This window comes from Protopterus annectens, chromosome 2.part0 (genome assembly GCF_019279795.1).
Source record: "Protopterus annectens isolate FY-2018-M chromosome 2.part0, PAN1.0, whole genome shotgun sequence".
NCBI lineage: Eukaryota > Metazoa > Chordata > Ceratodontiformes > Protopteridae > Protopterus > Protopterus annectens.
In genome coordinates, this window is record NC_056728.1 from 10752842 (window position 1) to 10763963 (window position 11122).

The following is an 11122-nucleotide window of genomic DNA, read 5'->3' on the forward strand; positions in this document are numbered from 1 at the left end:
ATTACCGCCCCATTAGCTTGACAAGCCTTATCTGCAAAGCCATGGACAGGATCATAATGGAACTCATAAATAAAGACATAGGGAACTTGCAGACTTTGGATCCAAGCAGTTTGGCTTTGTCAAAGGCAGATCCTGCCTCTTAAACTTGGTTGACTTTTGAGACAGTCACCAAGGCCATTGATGAGGAAAGGCAGTCCATACAGTCTACCTCGACCTGGCAAAGGCCTTCGACACAATACCCCACTCAGGTATCATCCCACTCAGGTATCGCCAGAAAAACTCATCAGCTTGAATGTAAACAGCCATACATCACAAGATGGGTTGCAAACTGGCTAAGTGACAGAACCCACAGGGTCAGAGTTGCTGGAGCCATGTCAGACTCAAAGCCTGTCACAAGTGGTGTCCCACAGTCCTGGGTCCACTCTTGGGGTCCTCGCGTTCGGCATCTACTTTTCTGAAGTACAAGCAAACACAGGAGGTTATGGCTGACAAAGTTTGCAATGACTGCAACTGAGTCGAAAACACATCTGACACAGATATCCTCCAGAAGGGCCTCACAGAAACGGATAACTGGTGCCACAGCCATGGCCTGAAGTTAAACGCCAAAAAATGCATAGTCATACCCTTCGGGAAAAACAAGGTTACCCCTAGCTACCATATAGGTGGCAATCCACTGAGCACAGAAAAAGTCATCAGGGATCTGGGGACCCAGGTTGACAGTAGCCTTTCGTTTGACACATGTTGCTAAAGTAGTTAGGAAGACCTTCTATATCGCCCACCTGATCATGAAGGAATTCACATCTAGATCAAGGGAGGTCATCGTCCCCCTGTACTCATCACTCATTAGACCTATGATTAAGTACAATGCCCTGTTCGGAATGTATCTGACCAGACACCTGCTGCAGCTTGAAAGGCCCCAAAAGTTCCTCACCAAAAGGATAAAGGGTCTCAAAAATATGTCTTATGCTGCCCGACTGAAAGAACTCCAGCTCTATTCAGTCTCATACCGCTTGCTCAGAGGTGACCTGTGCCTGACATATAAGGCCATGTCAAACCCAGATTTGATGAATATGCTTCACCTCAAAAAATCTAGATCCCTCAGAACCACAAGGGGGAGACTTAAACCTTGACACGGTTATAAATAGAACGTGCTGGAGGGACAGATTCATCACCCAGAGACTCCCTATGCTGTGGAACAAAATCCCGATACATGTGAGGCAGAGCACCTCGCTGGCCTTGTTCAAGAGGAATCTTGACCAATGGATGGGAGATCGCAGATATACCCCAGGGATTACTTCAGTGTCACTGCTTGACAGAGGCACAGCAAAATGATAGGCATAGTTTTTATTCAAACTAAAGGGGTGGCGAAAGCCACATAACTATGGGCTAGGCTTATAAATGCCCTTGGGCAGATACACTAATCATTGTTCATACTAGGCTATCATGATCAATAAATACTGGTCTCACATTCTAAGACTACTTCCTAATCTTAAATGAATTCATGTCACCTCACGAATCAATATCAATGTTATTTCCGGAAAATGGTTCTGTTTTAAACCACTTTCAGCGAATGTTTTCTGTTTTAAAACGGGGTCCCTGTACCTCCACCATACAGACACGCACTAACTTAGTCACAAAACACAGGGGCGGGGGCGGGCAGTCATGCTTGTTGAAAAAAAGGCTTTGAGTGAACGGTTTTGCAAAAATCTCAAACTGAACTTGGCCAGCTGTCACATTATCTCCTAAATGACATCACCACACTGACTCACCTCAACAACATAAATACAAAGTTCATCTCCTAACTATAACGCGCATACCCAAATCCCAAACAAAACAGGATTTACTGTACGTACCTTTTGGGTAGTGGAAGCTACAACCTTTTTGTAGCGAATATCCCCAACCCTAAAACAAGTTGGTTTAAATGTATCTTTTTGTACTCAGATTTATAAGGTTTGACAAATTGCATTAGATTTTCTTAAAATTTCACATATATGTAGTCACAATTTTTAAGAGAATCAGTTTTGCCATATGGGGTTACTTCTGAGACCAGGAAAGCCCATAAAATAATAACACAAAAAATAAAAAAAAGCCATTAAGTAATTACTTTCCCTTTCTTACTGTTTGTTGCATAAACATTTGACCTCTTAAATTCGCAATTTCAAGGGAAAAAAGGCGTACTCATAAATGTAATGTAAATGCCAATATAAAGAACAATTTACTCCACAATGAGAAGAAGCTACTAATAAACAGTGCCCAGAAAAAGTCAAGCATATCTAGAAAGCCATAGTCACTGTTAATACAGAAACTAATTATTACTTAACAACCATAACATTTACTCTTCAAGCTTTGTTTTCTGCAGTTTAACCGGAATTCATACTTAAAAATAATGCAAACATCATACACACCTAATACAACTGTAATCCGATACATTGAACCTCCGACTCACCAGCGCCATCTTGTGCTTTACAAAATCTTTCTTCAAAACCCTCGCGATAACTGGTTTTGAATTTGGCGCAGTGGATAATACAACTTTGGCCAGCGACCTACAAACGTAGTGACGTAACGTCCAGAAGATTGTCTTCCTTTGGGTACGTGAAAACTTTGAAAGTACGTTGTCTGCGCACTGGTTTGTAGTTTTCCGGAGATGTTTTAGAGACGGACGATTGTTGATGTGAAATGTTATTTTATTTGTAGCTCACACAGCGAAGATCCCCTTATGCGCTTTTATTTGTAGTTTGCTTTATAGGCATCAATATATATTTTATAATAAATAAAGTAGCGCTTAAATTCTAAGTGACTTTTTGCATAGTTGTGCTAATTGATTATACTGCTTTTTCCCGGTTAGGGGTCGCCACAGCGGAACTCCGGTCCGCTTATGATTGGTAGTGGATTTTTACGGTGCTGAGTTGCCAGCCCGACGCCCAACTTTCAAAGAATGCACACCCATTCACGCACGCACCTGTCTGTAAACCTCAATAGACCACAGGGAGGACAGCCGCGAATCAAACGGGAGAAAATTTTTGCTGTCTGGCGACATCGCTAACTTCTGCACCACCGTAGCCTATATGTGCTCATTGATTTTACGATTAGTTCAAATATAGCTCTCAGCTATTCATATTTTCACAGACTGTCCAATTTTTTTGCCTCGTAACTTTGGTATGATCATAGTAAAATGTGTAGTTTTTTTGCATATCACTTAGGATTGAAGTAACTAACTAACGAGTTTCAGATGGCATATCCTTCAGAAAATGCATGCTAGCACAAGTCCTGTTATTCTACTAACTTCCTAAGTTTGTAAAAACGATGTTTAGAATTTGTCTATATTTTCGGACCTTTGTACCCCAATTATTTTAGGCTTTGTCCAAATTTAGTGTATTAATAGGTATGCAATAGCCTTTTATTTTGTTCGTGTTTGGGGTACGTTAGGGGCGATGTTTCATTTTAGACCGCACCGATTTGGAGAGCGGATCATGTTATGTTGTACCATCCATCCAATCTGTCAGACACAGTCTAGGAATGTTTCCGCCCACCAAGAGGAACAACATGAAATGGTAGGGAGGGGGAGGGGGGCGAAAGCCAACACATTCTGGGTAGGCTTACAGATGCCCTCGGTCAGATAGCCTAGTATTCACCTATGACCCATATGAGTGGTAACAGTGTTTATTAAGAAAGAGGACACGCCGCACAAGCATTGTATCTACTTTTTTGTGAAGCAAATGATACTGTGTGGTGCAATGTTGCTAAGCAAACTGGGATGTTGTTATAACAGTACCTTCTACCTAACAACTCGAGGATTTGGCCTGCAAACTACTTTTAATTATATTTTAAAATGCCACTTCTACCCGAAAGCCACAACGCCTTACACTAGCAGCAGTGCGACGTGTACTGTGCACTTTGTATAACCAAATGTCTTGTATTTTGACATCATTCCTTTTTGTAGTGAAAAGGCACAAAAGCAAAGTGGTTGACGGCATATACTGCTGTCACTTAATTGACCCCCCCCCCCCGACTACCTGCAAAGCTGGGGAAGGTGTGGTCTAAAATGAAATACAACCGCAGTAGGAAGTGGTGGAGAATGTGTATTGTATATAAGACTCTGCCTAGCCCTTTCAGCAGGGAACTTGCACTCTCTGCCAATTACTCTGGGAACTTTTTAAAACCCTGCCATCTTCTGCAAGCCTCTATCTCAAGATACAAAGAAAGTATGTTTAATTATTACATGGTCTTGTAATTATATAAGCAGGTAGCCCTGCTAAGTTTTTCTGTTTGCTCCCAGTCAAGCTTGCCAGCAGCAAACCCCCTTACTCCTTTATCTCCTTCCCTCCCTTACCTAGACCTTTACTTAGCTTGTGCTCATTCTCCCATTAGTCTAGCTTACTCTCCTGGAGCCCTAGTGAACCTTAGTGCAACTCTGCTATTGTCCACTAGAGGTCACGCTTTCCCCACCAGTATTTAATTCACTAGTGTCTACTTCTACTTACTTGCCCCTACTTTTCCCTTCTAATTTCCATCCCTTTCTTCCTTTTCTAAGTCCATCCTTATCCACTACTCTTAGGCTACCTCCACTTACCTTGTGACAGTCAGCATTCACTGATAGTTTTTCCATCCTCTATGGTACACTTTGTGTATCCCGCTCCGTTCGCCCTGCGGGCTCACTCCGCTGCCCTACCCTGCCCCCAATTCCCACCCGCCCCAGTACATCTAAACTTATACCCTCTTAGCCACACCCCTCTACCAATCATCCACTCAGTGACTCACTCCTAGCCACACCCCATATATATACATTACCCTCCCTTATATTCCATTTCTCTCCTACCTTCTCTATCTTAGCTAATACCTATACTTCTCCTAACACATATAATACACTTTTCCCTACCATGCCTCACAAACACCTATGTTTTCTTGCCCTCTTACTCCTGATCACTCTCAACACAGCTTACTTCTTTACTTCTTATGAACAACCCCTCCTATCACTTGTTACCATCCCTTCCAAACACACACTAATACCTTTTCTTGCTCTATCTATAACCTTCCCAAATGCCACTGTTATACCTAGTTTCTTTCAAGCTAAATATCATCGACTCAGTCATATTAAATACTCCTTTTTATGTAATAAAAAGTCACTATACCAATATCTCAAACCCTCACAAGACTACAAATTCAAATTTCTCCACTCATTAAAAGATGGAGACATCCACCCCAACCCTGGCCCAAGCCCTACACCAACCCCCATCAACTACATTCTTAACCTTAAGGTCCCACTACCAACAACAAATCCCTCCAAATCACTCTCAATAGCGCATCTCAACATACGTAGCATATGTAACAAAATACCACATATTCATGCACTCGTGGATGTCCAACAATTTGATATTCTCTGTTTAACCGAAACATGGCTTAAACCTTCAATAAAAGACACCGAAATTATCCCCCCAGGCTACAGCATCATTAGACAAGATTGTTTAAATAAAAAAGGTGGAAGAGTTGCAATTATATATAAATCAGGACTAAAAATCAACAAAATAAACTATAATCTACCCTGTGATGGCATCATTGAAATAATTATTATCAAACTAATACTTAATTCCCATAAATCAGTTTATATAATCTACTCCTACCTTCCCCCAGGAAAAAAATCTGACTATATTAGAAGGCCTCCTGAACTGGCTTTCGACTGATCTCCCACAAGAAACAATTCTACTAGGAGACTTTAATATCGATTGGACTTTATGTAACAGCACTAATCCTTCCTCTCATATTAACCTCCATGGCTTCTCACAGGCTATAAACACTCCTACTAGAATAAACAAATATAATCACAAAAAGAAAACATCTTAGACTGGATTCTTACAAATTGTCCACAACAAAAATATTCAATAGGAACCCTTCCAGATGACCTTAGTGACCACTCTCTCATATATATTATCAGAAATAAAACATGCTTTAACATTCCCTATATGGTTAGGACCATCCGTAGCAAAAAACACTTTAACCAAGAACTCTTTCTAACTGAACTCTACCATTGTAACTGGTCTCCCCTAAAGTCTCTCCCTATATATGAAGCTGTTAATTACTTTAATAGCACCTTCCTAGCAATCCTAGATCAACATGCCCCAACCCGTTCCATAAGAATGAGAAATAAACCAGCCCCTTGGCTCTCAAATCAGACTAGGAAACTTATCCACAATAGAAACAAATCTTGGACTAAATGGCAGTCCATAAAGAACTCAGCTGATCACCAAAACTTTAGACAACAAAGAAAGATTACAAAAAAAAGCTATCCTACAAGACAAAAAGAACTTTTATATACAACTTCAGCAAACATCATTCGAACAACCACAAAAATTCTGGTCTACTATTAACTCACTTCTATCCCCAGGCAGAGTTGAATCACCCAACCCATTAGGCTCTAACCCAGACTGTCCAATTCAAACAGCCAATGCCTTCAACTCTTTCTTTACTACCACTATACTTAATTTAGCTAATCAGCAAAATCCAGATAAATCTAACCTGCCCAAACCTAACTTCACTCCTCCTCCTCCTTTTCACCTAGAACCAAGACCTACCTCTTATATCTCCTCTCTACTTCAAAAACTAAAACCTAACACTCCCTCAGCTGACCAACTACCAGCCGAATACCTCAAAATAGGAGCCAAAGCCATTGCCTATCCAGTCTCTATATTAATCAATAGATCCTTAACAGAAGGCCTAATCCCATCAGTTTGGAAAATCTCCTACATTATTCCTCTCCACAAAGGTGGAGACTCTACTGAATTCTCTAACTTCCGTCCCATTGCTCTACTCTCCCCACTAGCCAAAATTATGGAGAAATGTATCCATAAACAACTTATTACCCATCTACTTCAACATCAGCTCCTGGCTAACTGTCAGCATGGATTTCGGCCATTTCATAGTACCACCACAGCCTTACTATCCTTTACTAACTGCATCAACAATAATCGTAACAATAATATTTTATCCTCTGCTTTCTTCGTGGATCTATCTAAAGCCTTTGACATGGTTATTCATCAACTTCTCCTCTACATACTGAAGTCCCTCTCCTTCGAATATCCTACCATGAACTGGTTCACATCCTATCTGGACAACCGAAAACAAGCCGTTCTCTGGCAAAACCATCTTTCTGACCTTCTTCCTACCTCTCTAGGTGTCCCACAAGGCTCTATTTTAGGGCCACTATTGTTTTCCATCTTCATAAATGACCTTCATCTCTCCATTCCGCAGTCTATCTGTATCCAATATGCTGATGACTCCACTATCATTTGCTCTGCCTCATCTCAAACTGATCTTCATTCTCACACACAAAAGCCTTCTCTACTATAGAAAAATGGTTCTCTAACCGCTGTCTTCTCCTTAACCCTAAAAAAACTAAATTGCTGCTCTTCAACCCATCTCACCTATCACCCCCTCTCCATTTCACACTTACATCTGAAGATGGTACCGTTATCTCTCCAGACCCCACTACCAAACTACTAGGAATTACTATTGACAATCAACTTAAGTTTGATTATCATATAAATTCTACAATTAAATCTACTAATAAAAAACTTGGTTCCCTCTACCGCATTAAACCCTTCCTGACACCAACAACTAGAACCACAATAGCCAGAACTCACTTAATCCCTACCCTGTTATATGCTTCCCCCATATACACAAATCTTTCCAAACATAATCTTAACAATCTGAATAAATCATACAATAATATTGCAAGATTTGCCACCAACTCTCCTTATAGGACCCATCACTGTCAGAATCTAAAACAGCTAGGCTGGCTTGAATTACCACTACTATTACAATTTAATCAACTCACAATTGCCCACAAAGCCCTTTACCAACCTAGTAACACCCCAATTCTCTCGACCCTTATAAGACCTTATAATAACCTGAAGAATCTGCGCTCTGCCAACAAAATATTGATACACATTTCCTTCTCAAATAACTTAGCAGGCAAATCTCTATTTTCAAACATAGTGGGTAAAATATGGAATCAACTACCAAACGATCTGACCACCCTCTCCTCTCTCCCATTATTTAAAACCAAACTAAAACTCTTTCTCTCTAATTACTGGTTATGCTCTTGTAATAACCCAGACTAACTATCTTTACTTTTCTTTTCTTTTACAAAATACCTGATGCTAACATATTTCTACTCCATACCTTATATCTTTACTACTTTCATTGATTATTACTAGTCCCTCCCTTTAGTCTTTACACTCCCTTCTCCTGTAATCATCAATCCTATTAACCTTTTCCTTCTGTCTTATTACTACTTCAGTTAACTCAAGAACTTGTACTCTATATAATGTCACTGTCTAACGATGCTTTCCTTTCTTTATCGTAATAAGTTGTTTTTGAAATGTTAAGTGCTTCAAATGTAATGTTCAAATGCTATGTAATGTTTTTCTATATTTTATTATGTTGTATAACTGGAGCTTTTCTCCCCGGGCCTCCACTGAAAATGGATATGTATCCAGTTGGACTAACCCGGTAAACAAAAGTAAATAAATAAATAAATAGATATAATGTTGAATGCTACTGAATTAAATGCATACTGATCACCTGTCCAGATTTTGCTTCATATTTTTGGTCTATTCATTTTAAAATGTCTGCTTTTCTGTCAAATCCTTGAGGATTGAAGTCACTAAAAGACATAACATTTCAGTTTAAGACTTTATATCCTTCAGAAAATATAAAGTAACACAAAACTGTTATTTTGTCAGCTTTCTAAATTTGTAAGAGCAATATTTAAAATTTATTGATTGTGGGCCTTTCTTCTCCCATTATTTTTGTCTTTTTCTAGATTCTATTGTAATTGTCTTGCCTTCATGCAACTATATCATGACAAAACTGGGGTTTTGTAACCACTTACCCCAAAAACTGTACTCATCTTAATGGCATATTTCTTTTTACACATCTTGAATAGTTATGCTATACTCCTGATTATTGACACTGTATAACATTGTATTGCTACTTAATGATTTGTAATAATCCTGTAACATTGCTGTTTAATGCTAATTTATAATGAAAATTGTATAATATGTTGGAGCTTTTCTCCCCAGGCCTCCGCTGAAAAAGGGCTCTTCAGCTCAGTCGGACAATCCCAGTCAACAAATGTAAAATAAAATAAAATAAATAACATTTCTTGTGCTTAGAGGTTGATGGGTATGATGCAAGGTGATGGCTTTAATGTTTGCATTCACTGCTCTTGTAGTTCAGTTGTATATCGCTCATAACTGGCAACTACTATTTCAGTGCTTAAGTGTGTGTGTGTGTGTGTGTGTGTATATATATATATATATATATATATATATATATATATATATAAAATGTGTGTGTGCACCTGTGTAAAGTTATATAGACTACCCCATAAGTCTTTAGGGCAACAAATGCTTGTTCATTTTATTTATTGATTTATGATTAATGATGTAATACAGTGATCCAAAAGCTAGCCATTATAGCTATCATCTAAGCTATAGGCTAAGGCAGTAGCCATAAGTTTACAGAAGGTGTATCTGATAAGTAGCAGTTGTACAATTTAGTATGGGATAAACAATACTCAGAAAGCCTATACTTATGTTGCAATTTACCCAACTTCAAGTTTCACATCACACCTTACTTCATTATAGGATGCCTCTTTATAACAGTTAGTGTCCTGTCAAGTAGTGACTATAAACAGAGCTAATCTGGACAGGAAGCCTGTCAGTTACAATGCACACACATCTCTGCACCAATTTAGAAGAGCATCACTTCACATTTTTATGTGTCCATTTTTGGGCAATTTAGAGGATCACCAGTTCAACTTTTCTGCAAGTCACTGGAAGGAAACTAGAGACCCCAGTGAAAACCCACACAGATGTAGGGAAGGTATAAGTACGCCCCACAGAAGGCAGTTCAGTAGGGAACTAAACTCAGGCACTGTCACTATAGGCGATTCAGCCTGCTGCCATATTTCAAACAGGAATAAACTGATTAACATGCTATTAAAACTAAAGCATTATTAAATTCTTGAATCCTTGAAATCATTTTTATTTATTATTTTTTTAATTTAATAACTTGGTAGACTCAGTAGAGTGTCCCTTTTCAGGGAGCACTGTCTGGGTACATAACTTGTTCAGAGTCGCACAGTAATCAAATGGAGGTGGATAGAATCAAACCATGTACCTTTGGCTACAGGACGTAGCATACTAAAAACTTAGTCTTAATCCTGTGTACTAACAGACACATTGATTTGAAGAAAACGAGTAGATACTTGCTCTGTCAACATCAGTTTGCTCATCCTGTAACAAAAAATATCTTGCTGAGTTATTAAATTAAAAAAGAAAAGTAGTGTATTAGGGTGGGCACTTGTGCAGTTCACATGTTATTAACTTATTAAATAATTTGTGGTATTAATCAATAGGGTGTTGAGGTTAAGGAGATGGTATCCCCATTATAAATACCACATATTGTTTTTCATGTGTTTAATTCACTAACATCTACCCACAGGCAAATAAATAAATAAATAAAATAAAAACATTATCTACACTTATGTTGTACCACATGGCTTATCTTGCTATGAAATTTCTTCGTGAAATTTTAGTGGATTTCCGAAAACCTTTGGAAGAAATAAATTGTACTAGGAAACTTAACCCTTCCTGGTACAAGTGCTGTTGATATGCAAAGGTTTCAGTAGCTGATTTGCCTTGCAGCCTTGACTAACATCAGAGTAGATTGGTGTAGCTCCTAACTGCTAAGGCCGCATCAGAAGTGTTAGGATTTTATCAGTTGCCATTGCCATAGGTGACCCTACCCTTATGTCCTGATATCTGGCAAGTGATCCCTGCAAAATTCCACCTCAATAACTTTACACAAGATAGCTTTCAACCATCAGACTCCATCATTTTTATAGGACTTGTCTTTCACAGAATAAAAGCCTATCTCTTCCAGTGGAAATAGACAAGCATGGGTTTAATCTAGTGCTGATACTCCTTTTTCTTTCCAGACATATGAAGAATTTAGAAACAAATACAAGATGGTCATTTGTAGTATAAGAAGCATTTATTTTTCAAATACTCACCTCAAAACCCATGACTTGGTGCCTATACCCCTAATGGACAAGGGCAGC

The 11122-nt window shown here is 38.9% G+C and overlaps 1 protein-coding gene across 1 annotated transcript in view; it reads right to left on the minus strand.

Annotated features, from left to right (window-relative positions):
* The window catches only part of MEN1 (menin 1), a 415915-nt gene extending 413361 nt beyond the window's left edge, over positions 1-2554 (minus strand). The window contains exon 1 of the mRNA XM_044060492.1: positions 2406-2554. The gene's annotated coding sequence lies outside the window, so the exon portion shown is untranslated. The remainder of the gene's footprint in view (positions 1-2405) is intronic.
* Positions 2555-11122: the final 8568 nt, after the last annotated feature.